Consider the following 11,672-nt stretch of genomic DNA (forward strand, 5'->3'; position numbering starts at 1 on the left):
AGTTCAAATGAGACACAAGTAGTGTTTGGATTAGGGAGTGGAAAGCCACTATCCTGCACTTAAATACAGTGGTTAGACAGCTAATGTATCAAACAAATTCCAGCAGCTGGAAATGCAGGCACAAAAACAATGCAAATTGAACAACTGTGATGAATAATTGAAATCATACCCTCAGTGCCAGCTTCCCTGCACAATTTTGCAGCTTGACACAGATTCAAATTTTATAGTGTTTGTACATCATGAGTTTCACAGAACACAACTAAAATTATCTCACGTGAAAAAAATCCTTCACAATGGGGCTGTGTATGGGTAAATGCCTCAGCAGTGTGCTTTAATCTTTGACTTTAGTTCTCTACTGATGTAATCTAGTAAATAGAATTAAGAAGTATCTGCTGGAGACAGATGTCACCTGTTCACTTCCAGTTGTTTCAAATGCATCCTGTAAATTTGTCTGCTCCACCTGCAGCTTGTCCAGTCTTGATAGAATACAGGTTTTGTGGAGGACATCATGAGCCATGTGTTGTACAACCATATTGATGATTTTTGCTGCACAAATATCTTCATGTCTTGATGCTAATTTGCCTTCAAAACAATCTCAGAAAATAATGAATGGGAAAAAAAAGATAATAACACATATTTATTACTGGTATCTGCTTTAAGTTTGGAGGGACAAACCTGTCTTATCAGTTTATAATGTTGCCTCCTGACTTGGTAGCTGCTTGTTCTTCCTCAATCCTAGTAATTCTGACGGAGCAAAAACACATACTAGAGTACATTTCCTCCTGTCAGCCAGCCAAAGGATTAGAGCTGAAGCTGCTATTCGCTATCCAACCTTAGCATCAAAACAAGTTTTTTTTTTTTTTTAACTACGGTTTGAATTTGCTAATGACAAAGGCAACTCCCAGTGGGTGTGACAATCATGAGATAATCAGCTTTAGAGGATTAGAGGACCCCAGGGGTGTGATTAGCTCAGGTTGGCCAAGCCCTCTGTCATGAATTAATTCAGAAATTAATATTTGCATTCTAACACTGCATCTTAGTGAAACTGATTTCTAGCCTATGATTTTTTTTTTCATTAGGAAAAGCAATTCACATTGCACAAGACAATTGGCAGCTGTGGCTAATGAAATGTGAGATGATTAAGCAATAAGGATCTGAATTTTGTTTGATTTACTTCTGCCAGTGATCTTTCAACACAAAGAACACATTCATTGTTATTTTTAGTCTGCCTTTTTCCTACACTTTTGTTAAATGCTTGATGGAATATTTTCAATTAATTTGATTCCATGGTTGACAACCAGATAACATTTCCTTCTATAATTAGCAATTATCAATTGTACAGAAATACAGAATGCCATTGGGTTTGCGTAATAAACAAAAACCAGAAATGATGATGGCAAGTTTGCTGAATTGAAAATACACCTTTTGTGCACTTGTCAGCTATTTGGGACTTTGGAACAGTGTTCCTTAGTTATGGAGACACCGGTGAAATGGCCTATGTGTCTGACAGTCACACTAAATCCAACCAGGCAAAATTGTCACCTGACACACATTTAGCCAATGCATTTGATAAAATAGGCCAGAGAAACATAATCTGACAGTGCAGCAGTAATTTAAATCTGTTTTATCAAATAAAGGAAAATAATTATGTGCAATAAGAAGCAGATAGAGATAGTATGACTACCTTTTTGCTTTAAGAGAGATCATTATGTGTGGAGAATAATAGACAAATAGCAACATTGTGGGTGCTTAGTATGGCTTACATGTGCACTCCCTCTCTTCTTTATCTCCATTTGCCTGCTGGTTCCACAATCTGTTCTTCGGTGTTGGCAATTTCTTGGATACATATTTTTTGTAACCTACTTGTTCTGATCATGTATCTCAATTTCTATGTCTATAAAATGTATATTATAGTGGTGGTGAACTCTCAAGTGCTTTGAATTTACTTACAAAAAGCATTAAATACCATCAGTAAAGAAAATTAATTTTACAGTTTTCTTACCTGAACTTACTTTTTTTCCTTCTCTTTGGGGTAAATAAAAATAATTCTATTCCAGTATTGATTACATTCCAATCACAAATTGCTCTTTAATCGAACAAAGATGTCTTATAGTAGTCACTTCTGACTTTATACTTTATCATTCCATTCTTCTGTCATATCCAACAAATATTATATTATCTGTTTATAAAATGTTGACCTTGAATTGTGTTAGATTTTCCATTACATTCCCTGGGAGAAACTGATGATTATTTTTATGTTCAGTTGCATTGTCTGCCTAAATACTTCAAAGCACTCAGCTAAAGCTGAACTTTTATTTCTTTACCAGTAGTAGCAATAGTCATAGCTGTAGCCCTGGTGACAGAAAAGCAGTAAAATTGTGTAAAAGCCAATACCTAAGCCTCTTAGCCTGAGTATTAAATTGTTCTTTGCTATGTGGACCTGAAGAAAGGAAAGGAGTAGAGACTGTGATTGATGGGCTTTTATGGACTTTCTTAAATCATAGCACATGTTAATCCAAGACCTAAAGGTTAGCTACTACTTAGTTCTTGATATTTGCATCTATCTTGTTCCCTCAGAACACTTCTGTACTTAATATCCTTTATTAACATGTTAAATGGGAATTTTGAGGGAGTTTCTATCATTCTGTATCCTTGTTGAGATTCTCATCCCTTAAATCCCTTTTGCAACCTGTTTGTCTTTCTACTCCCATTAATCTCTTCTTGAGTACGCTCCCACCCACTGAAAAAAATTTATCCATACGTTTCATGGTTTGAAAAGTGTGTCTTAAAAGCTGAAAGTCTAAGTGGAGTGGTACAAATCTTATTGGTATATATTGCCATAAAGCATTAAATATGAAAGCAGACTTCTTGTGAGCACTGCAGTCATTAACAGCCTGTGACTGTGGGAAAGTTTTAGACATAATTCCAGTTTGATTGTAGTGGGCGCACAAGCACCTCCATAACTCTGGCTCCTGAGGAAAGATGAAGAAACAGCTTTTAACTGTGAATGGTCTTACCTTATGCAATGGGAAGCAGTCAGTAGTGAAGGCAGCTTCATTGATACCACTGCAGTTCATCCATACAGCACACTGCCAAAACTGTATTCTGTATTCTGCCTAATAACTACAAAGTCTGTGTGCATTGTAGAAGGACAGCACCTTCCTGAGCTGCACATTGCCAGTCTCAGTAGGGGAGAGAAGAGGAATAACTGGGCTCCTTCCAATATGACTTCAGCCAAAACCATCGCTATTTGGGATTTTTTCCCTGTAGCCACAGTCAACAAAACCTGCAGAATTCCTGCCTGTCAGAGGACAAGCTGCTGCTGTACACAACAGAGCAAATAATGCTGCCAAAGTGAGAGTGCTTTGCAGGGCTTGCCCTCTGCTCCTTCAGAGCTGCCCCCTGCTGAGCCTGCTCAGATCCAGGCAGAGCAATAACTCGAGGAAAAAAGGCAGCAGAAATCCTGAAATAAGAGGGTGTGCGAAATTGCCCTATATCCTATCTGTTTCTGTGCAGAGGTATTATGTTACAAACAAAGGAATAGAAGGACTAAAACTTAGGGGAGCAGACATACGTGTCCATCATGACATTCATTACTGACAGATATGTGAGTTGAAAACATGTGGGGACTTCTGAAATTCCACAATGTTCCTTTCTGTATCTACAGGTACTGCTGTGTTTCAAAACTGTGCACCTTAATGCTTCCATTTCAGGTGTTAAAGTACTTCGGAAGTTCCATTTTTTCACCATTCTTAAGTACTGGTTCCCTTGATGTATAGGGAACAGATTTTTTTTTTTTTTTTTTTTTTTTTGCAATACATATTGAATGATTCACACCATACCATTTCAGCATGATATACAACTGTAGTGCAGCATATCTTTTGTATTTCCCTTAAAAGGGTAAAGAAATCTTAAAAATTTTTAAACCTGAGTTTTATCTAAATGAAAAGTGTTGGCTGCATCCAATCAAATACCATGGATAATAGGTCACTGAACTGGATTGATTTTTTTCTTAATGGTGTGATAATCATGGATGTGAAATTTCTACTGCACATGTTACAGATAATGGATTTTCAGCTGTCACTCAGAAAAATATCCTTTCATAGGCTGTATTGTGTTTACAACAACAACAAAAAAAGTTTTAATCTTTTATTAGGATAAAACTTAGTGCAATTTTTAACATAGGTTTATTCTGCAACCAACTTCCTCAGCTTAACTGGAAGGGTTAGGGTAGGTAGCAGCAATGCAGCAAATATGATAGAGACGGATATCTGGGTTTTCTAAAGGTGTTTTAACCATTCTCCTGTTTGACTGCAAGGACCACAGAGAGAATCATATTTAGCACTCACTAAAATACAAGAAATCTGGCTTCTGTACTAAGTGTGGTTACAAAAATATTCTGAAATTTGTATGTGGTGGTCTAAGTTTCTATTTTTGAGCAGTCACAGACAGAGCAGTTTGCACCAGTGAGTTGCTCTGAGGCACTGAGTCACTGAGGTAATGGTAGGGACCAGCATCTGAAATGCTGGGAGTCCTTGTAGTCCTCAGCCTGTCTCCAGTCCATGAGTATGGGCCACATCTTGTTACCAGGGTCAGCCATCATTTCTGCTCTGGCTCTGTGTCCATCCTGACCCTTGTGTGGGAAAAAGTTGATTCTTGGAACTTCACACAGGAACAAATTACAGAGAAGGATTGGAGACAAGTACCCTGAGCAATATTTTAAACCATGCATTAAAGCTTCTGGTCCTCTTTTGCAGGATCCAAGGTGCACAGTGGCTCAGGGAATATTTGCAGACAACTTGCAGCTTACAGGAGATGGATCTTAACTTTTAATACAATTTCTGTATCCAGGACTGAAATTTTCTTTGAAAAGATGGGAGTTCACTAAGTTTGCCTCCTGCAAAAGTAACTGTCAATAGGTAAGCCTTATGTAAAACTTTTCTGAGCAAGGGGTTTTCATAGAACCATGCAGAAAATGTCCTCACTTAGCAATAATACAAAGGCCTAAATAATCCACACATTATTTAAGTTTTAAGATTTTATTTAAGTTATAAAATTTGTAGAAAGGTCTTTCAAAGACACCTTTTTAACTGTAAAAAGTTACTAACTTTTAATTTTGTGCTATGTTTTAGCACTGTTGTTCTACTCTTCCCGTACATAAAATAGTAATTGGGTAAGCATCATGTACACTTGCAATCCAACATTTGACATAGCTCAAATGCAGATTAAGTTGCAAGGTTTTTTGCATTTCTGTCTCTTGGTAAAGGAACTGCCAAAGTCAGTGTTTCACATTCCCAGAAGATTTTTCTTAACAAAGATATAAATACTAGATAGCCTGCTAATCTGTGTGTAAACACAAAGCTTCAATTAATACATAATAATTTTCAAGCCTATGGTACAGGGTCAGTTTCCAGCAAGCACCCAAAGTATATGAAATTCTGTGTCACATTTGTAACGCAAATATTCCTACTATGCAGTCCTCTAGAGAAAAATGCATACTTGTTTTCACTCCAAAAAATGTGAGCATGTCCAGACTGATGTTTAGTGTAGAAACAACTTTGCAGTGTGCAGTGCTGCAGTGTAATTATGAATCAATTTAGAAAGTTGTTTCAAGAGCTAGTTTGCTATTGTCCCTCTCACAGTAGTAAAAGTAATTCTCTTTCTTTTTAGTAATAATTTCTAGCTGATCAGTATTCTCCTACCCTCTCCCCCTCCCCCCCATTTCCTCCCCAAAATATAGATGTTTTGGGATAAGGACACAAAAATAATTACTTTTCTTGGTATTTATGAAACAATTTGTTCTACAAAAAGCTGTCCTTTCTGAAAAGGACATTCAAATTGTTGCTTCAGTGATAAATCAAAAGAACTTTTCATGAGAGGAACATCGTGGGACACATACGTCTTGAAACCTCTTACAAGTAAACTTAAATCTATGCATTGTACTGTAATTTTGAAAGACCTCCAGTCCTTTCCCAATGTAAGTCTTCTTTTAAAAAATAGAAGTCTTTGAAGATGTATGACATAAGACAGTTATCAGTGAACACCCCCTTGAGAAAAACAGGACAATTCACCAACTGACAGGAGGTTAAAAATGAGATTTGATCAAAAATTTTCTCCAGAATTAATTAACTGAAGGATAAAAGGTGGTTTTTCAAGGCTAGACTTTCAGATTGTTCTACATTTATTTTCTGTGTTTTAATATTGTGATGACAGTTCTATGTCTGTCTGCTAGCAATGTCCAAATCCCTTTTGATTACTTTTAGAAGGAGCAGAGTGGCTGCTTAGCTGCAGGAAAGGAGTAGAGGCACAGATCTTCCTGCTCTCTGCTTTGCCTTGTTTGGATTAGCAGATCATCAGCTGTGGATCTCACAGCATTTTGGATTTCAAGAGTGGGAACTTTTAATAATCTTTCACTAGAAGGAATTTTTTTTAAAGTGATTTAAATTGTCTTCTTAATTGTCATTAAGACATTTTCCTTTTCCAAAATTATGCAGGTTATTGGTTGTTTTCCTAGTGTCTATAAAGAAAATGAAGGTACAGATGCAAACTTTGCAACTTAAGCCTGTCTCTAATATGTGTCTATTGAAGGAAAAATCCTTTGCAAGTGCATTTAATTCTTTGGATTAAAAGTTGAAAGGTGAAAGTAAAGCACAAAAGACTTTGTACTTTCAAGTCATAGTAATGAATAGAAATATATCTGAAAGGGAAAAAGATGCAGCTTTCTGGACAGATAGAAGAAGGTGAGGTAAGACAAATTATGCTAAGACTCTGCATTATAATTAAAACTTCTAATTGCCAATTCTAAGGCATACCATTTTTAAAGAGCCTACTTTTAAGCAAAAAATACTGTTTAAAGACAGTAGGTCATCTGGTTAGGACTCAAAACAAAAACTCCTTGATGAATTTCTGATTCTGAGCTATGTCTCTACTAGTATTGGGTGATATAATAAATGAATACAATAGCATCATGCATTAATGATTATTATCTTAATGATTTATACTATTTCCTTGAAAATAAACAGTTCTCTAAAGTCTCTAGACTAAATTCAAACCTATTAATATTAATGAATTATAAAAAGGTAATTTTAGATCTTGCAGTTATTTGTAAGTTGAAGCAGAAAGGTGTCTTCAGAACAAAATTTGTATCACTCTAAATAAAATACAGGGAACTGAATGAAATATCTGACATCCTGTTGAAGAGGTCTGGGTATAACTTTGCATATCAGGTTTCTTTTGCATCAATTTATCAATCTTCTTAGTGACAACCCTACTACTGCAATGAAGCGTGACTGCACATGCCTAAAGTTCATACTGGCTTTAATCTCACTGGTTAACAGAAGCAATGGAAAAGACCCTGATTAAAACAAATAAAGTATCTTAACATTCAGAAAAAAAATATGAATTTGAATATTGAGTGATTTTAAACAACTCTGGCATCTCAGTTTGACCCCCCTTCTTATAAATTTATTGCAAGTACAGTTTTCATTTTAAATGGTAAACTACATTTTCTCTTCTTTTTCCCTTCATTCATAAAATACTGGATTTTAGCGTCTATTTCCTCAGGAAACATGGACTCTGTTAGCATAAAAGTCTAATGGCAGACCATGGGTAATATTGTGCATGGTGTGGTATAATCTGTTGTTAGCTGCCAGGCTTAACTATTGGTGATCTAGTAAACTGGACCAAGAGGAGCCCATAACATGCCCAGCAATTTTACATTGACATCCTGTTCACTGGAGAGAGGGACAGTAAAATATGACATTGGTTTCTGACTGTTGAGTTGGTGAGCCAGAACCTTCCTGGGAAAGACGAAATATGGCAATAATCTTGTAAATTTGGAAGGGTTTACTGCTGTCATCAGTAGAAAAAAGTTGTTATTTCCCATCCCATCCCATCATCTAGATGGCTTCACCAGCAATCCAGTTTTCCTAGTGTTAATAATTGCCCTAAAATATGACATCATCATGGGAACTAGTTGGTATGCATGGTAGGGAGGTAGCAAGCTGTTATTACATCTCTCCGGTCTGTGCTGTTACATGTGAACAGTTTTCTGGAGCTGTTGAACACTTCAGTTTCTCTCATTTAGCAGAGTTATGTTTGATCAGCAAAGGATTTTAGTTATTGGAGATGAGTTTTTGCTGACACAGGGGTGTTTAGTCAAGTGTGAGATGTGTGACACTAGATCTCAGCTAAGAGAATGAGGTATTCATCAAACTTAGAGCATCTTCAAGTTCAATCCTAACATGCTGAAGCAGGCCAAAATGGTACAAACATGAATGAATATAGAACAGAAATAAGGGGGAAATATTCCAAATTCCTATAGTAGTGAAGCTCTGGGAGAGATTTCTACTAAGAAAAGGATTGTTTTGAATTCAGAACTCTGTTTCAGTAGGGCATTGATTGATAGCAGTGTTTCAGTGCTGGAATACTGGCCTTGTTTGACTAAAGGTTTCCATCTTGTGTTTCCAAGGCTGCTAACAGGCAGGTATGTATGTATTTTCACTCACCTGAACTATAAATCTGGTTACAAATCAGTGGGAATGTTCATAGTTCCATTGTTAACATGATTAAAGGCTGGAAGGATCAGGGCTTTGACTTTCCATAATTTAGCAAAAGGATCTTATAAGTCTGAACTACTAAATATTGCCAAAAATGCAAACTGTTTCTAAAGTCTGCTGTGGTACACACAGAGAAGTTGTGGTCTCACAACAGAAATCAGAAATCTTGAGGAATGCCTTTAGAGTGTTTTGGACTTTTCTTGTTTGTTTCATCCCTCAAAAGAATGAAAGAAGTTTGGTCTACCAAGTTGTGTGACATTTAGTTTTTCTTGAATTCTGCATTTCACTTGCATGCTTTTCACAAGTGCTCTTACCAGGGAACAGAGTGCACCCTTAGTAAGTGTCCTTAGTAAAGTCGAATTTCACAAGAATTATTTAAAAGTACATCTCCAACTATAATCACACATTACTTCATATTAAAACAGGTTCTAAGTCTGAGTAGATTTTATAGTATAAAAAGCACCTTCTTTGTCTCTATATGAGTCAAGTGAATAATTCACCATGAATAATTTATAAGATGAATTGAGGTTCCTCTTTCATGTACCACCTACGTGAAATAATTTCATTTATTTTACTTTTTTTTTCCCTTTAAATTCTGAGGTAATATGCAGATCTGAAAGCAGAGCTTCCTTACCTAATGGTGCTTGGTCAAATAAGATCCATGTTTCTGTATCATGAATGTATGAGCAGAATATAAATATGCTGTGGAAGCAGATGTTATAATTACAGATTTTAAATCTACTTTTGACAAACACTGCTTAATATGAAACCTGCTCTCAGAATTATTACCAGGAGTAACGTGAATAGGATAAGATGCTTACATAAGTCAAATACAACAGAGTAATCAGAATCATCCCTGAATTCCTGTGCAGGTATTTCTGTGGTGAATCCTCTTTTGGAGCAGCTGAAAGGAGGTGTGCTGCCTGTCCCAGAGGTGCTGAGGTGCCCCAGAGGCACAGGGCAGTGTGCAGGGGCAGGGAGCGGGTGGCACGCTGTGGTGCCTGCAGAGCAAGCAGCAGCAGCCACAGCCACGGCGTGGTGAGGCTCTCCCAGCACTCCCTTGCTACTTCAGGCTGAGGGCATGCTCAGTCTCTTCAATGCTCACCAACAGCCAGACCAATTCCAAACTGCCCAAAAGAAAGAAGTAGGAGCTGCCTTCCTCCTATGTCTGCACTCTGTACCAACTCAGAAAGAATCAGGCCTATGAAACCTACTTTATAGAGAATTTCAGACTCTTAATCCTATTTAAATTTTAATGTGAAGGCTTGTTATAATTTCTATAATTTGAGGCATTAAAAGCAGATGATGCATCTTTAGTCATAAAAGCTTCATTGCTCTAATTTATGATACCTGCCTTTTAAGCCCCACCATAAAGTGGATTGTGTTTGGGGGGATGATAAGCAAATGTGATCTATCAGGAGACCTGTTTACATTAAAACATTTTGACAGCACCAGTAATTAAACCTGTTTCCCAGGTGCAGAGCAATATTTTAAATGCCCCTTTGGCTACAATACCATTCAAGTTTGTCTGTCTTTCTCCCTTATCATCCATCCACTGCAATAACAGATAATGAGAAGATGGGAAAATATAAGGAGGACCGGACTAGCAATTAATAATCTAAGTATACAATCAGAATGTTAAAATATTGTTTTAACTCATCTGTGTATTAGTTTGTATGACACTGAAAAATTTATGCATTTCCATGTGCTTGAGAAACAGTAATAGGAAATCAGGGCACCAGTGCTTGCTGCTGTGAAAAGTTATAGCCTAACATGATCATGTCTGACTTTGAAGTGTGAGTTGGCTCTAGAACACAGCTATGCAGAGCTTTTTATGCAGACAGCATGTGATTTTTTTTTTTTCTGTGAACCTTGCTTTGAATAACAGTGCATGAAAACTGGCAAACCCTAAAACCTGATGAGCTCATGAAACCATAATTTGGACAAGTAGAGACTTGTGCTATGAAGCCAAGGGTAAGATCTATTTGATTTAGACACAACATAGTTCAGATACTGCTCCCTGTCAGACCAACTAAATTCTAACATCCCTACCCATGCTAACTTTCTTCCTATCAGCCTCCATCTTAAAAGCCCCAAACTACCAGGTAACCACCCACTTATTTGTTGGGAGTAACCAGTCAGTTCTGCTCTTCTCTTCATCTGCCAATGCAACAGGCTATAGTGCTGCATTTCCAACCATGCCTAGGAAGGCTTTGGAGGAAACTTTTGGATGAAGAGTTCCAGGCATGGGTGTACTCCTGGTGCTTTGATCAACATATAATTCTGTTATTCTGAGAATGAGGTATCTGTAGCTGTTTAATTTTTTCCCAGTTTTTGCAGGACTATCAAGGTCTCCATATCAAAAGTGGACAGGTTGGCCTGGGAAATCTGATTATGTTGGGAGAATGTGCTGACTTCTGGCAGTGAGCTGAAAGCAGGAATAGCTTGGATTCATCATGAGAAGTTTTGAGAGGGAGCAGGATATTCACAGGAGGTGTGAAAAAGAAAGCATTTAAAACTACTCTATTGCAGAGCCAAATATGTTGCTCTTTCCAATACTGTATTTTCTACACCTGATGCACAGAAAATTTTCACCACTTGTAAATGTTTGAGAGCACATCTATCATGTACTTAACTGAAGTATTTATCACTTAAGAGCACCTTTAAAAATATCAGAAAGCTATAATTTTTGAAATATGAAATGTCATCATTATTATTGCTACACAGTTTATATGCAAATACATGCTTCCCCCTAAGCTTGAATTCACAGAAAATTAATTGGAACAGCTTTTTTCCCCTTTCATGTATTTTTCTCTCCATATTGTGAAATAAGACATTGCACAAAACTGGCATGTCACTTGTACAATCTATAGTTATTAGAATACAATCTTAAATGCTGAATCAGAAACCCTGGGATATCTTTATATTCAGTGCTAATTGAATAATTTCTGTGGCTGCTTACCAGCTCTGCACTGTGTCAGGAAGTTATGTAGAAATATTAGTATCATGGGCCTATACCTGGTGCAAATGAGAACCACATCAGAATCAAAGGGATTTTTGAGTTACTTTCTCTAAATCTATAAACATACACAAATATTTGTTAAAAGCAGAAGT

The sequence above is a fragment of the Vidua macroura genome, chromosome 7 (genome assembly GCF_024509145.1).
Source record: "Vidua macroura isolate BioBank_ID:100142 chromosome 7, ASM2450914v1, whole genome shotgun sequence".
NCBI lineage: Eukaryota > Metazoa > Chordata > Aves > Passeriformes > Viduidae > Vidua > Vidua macroura.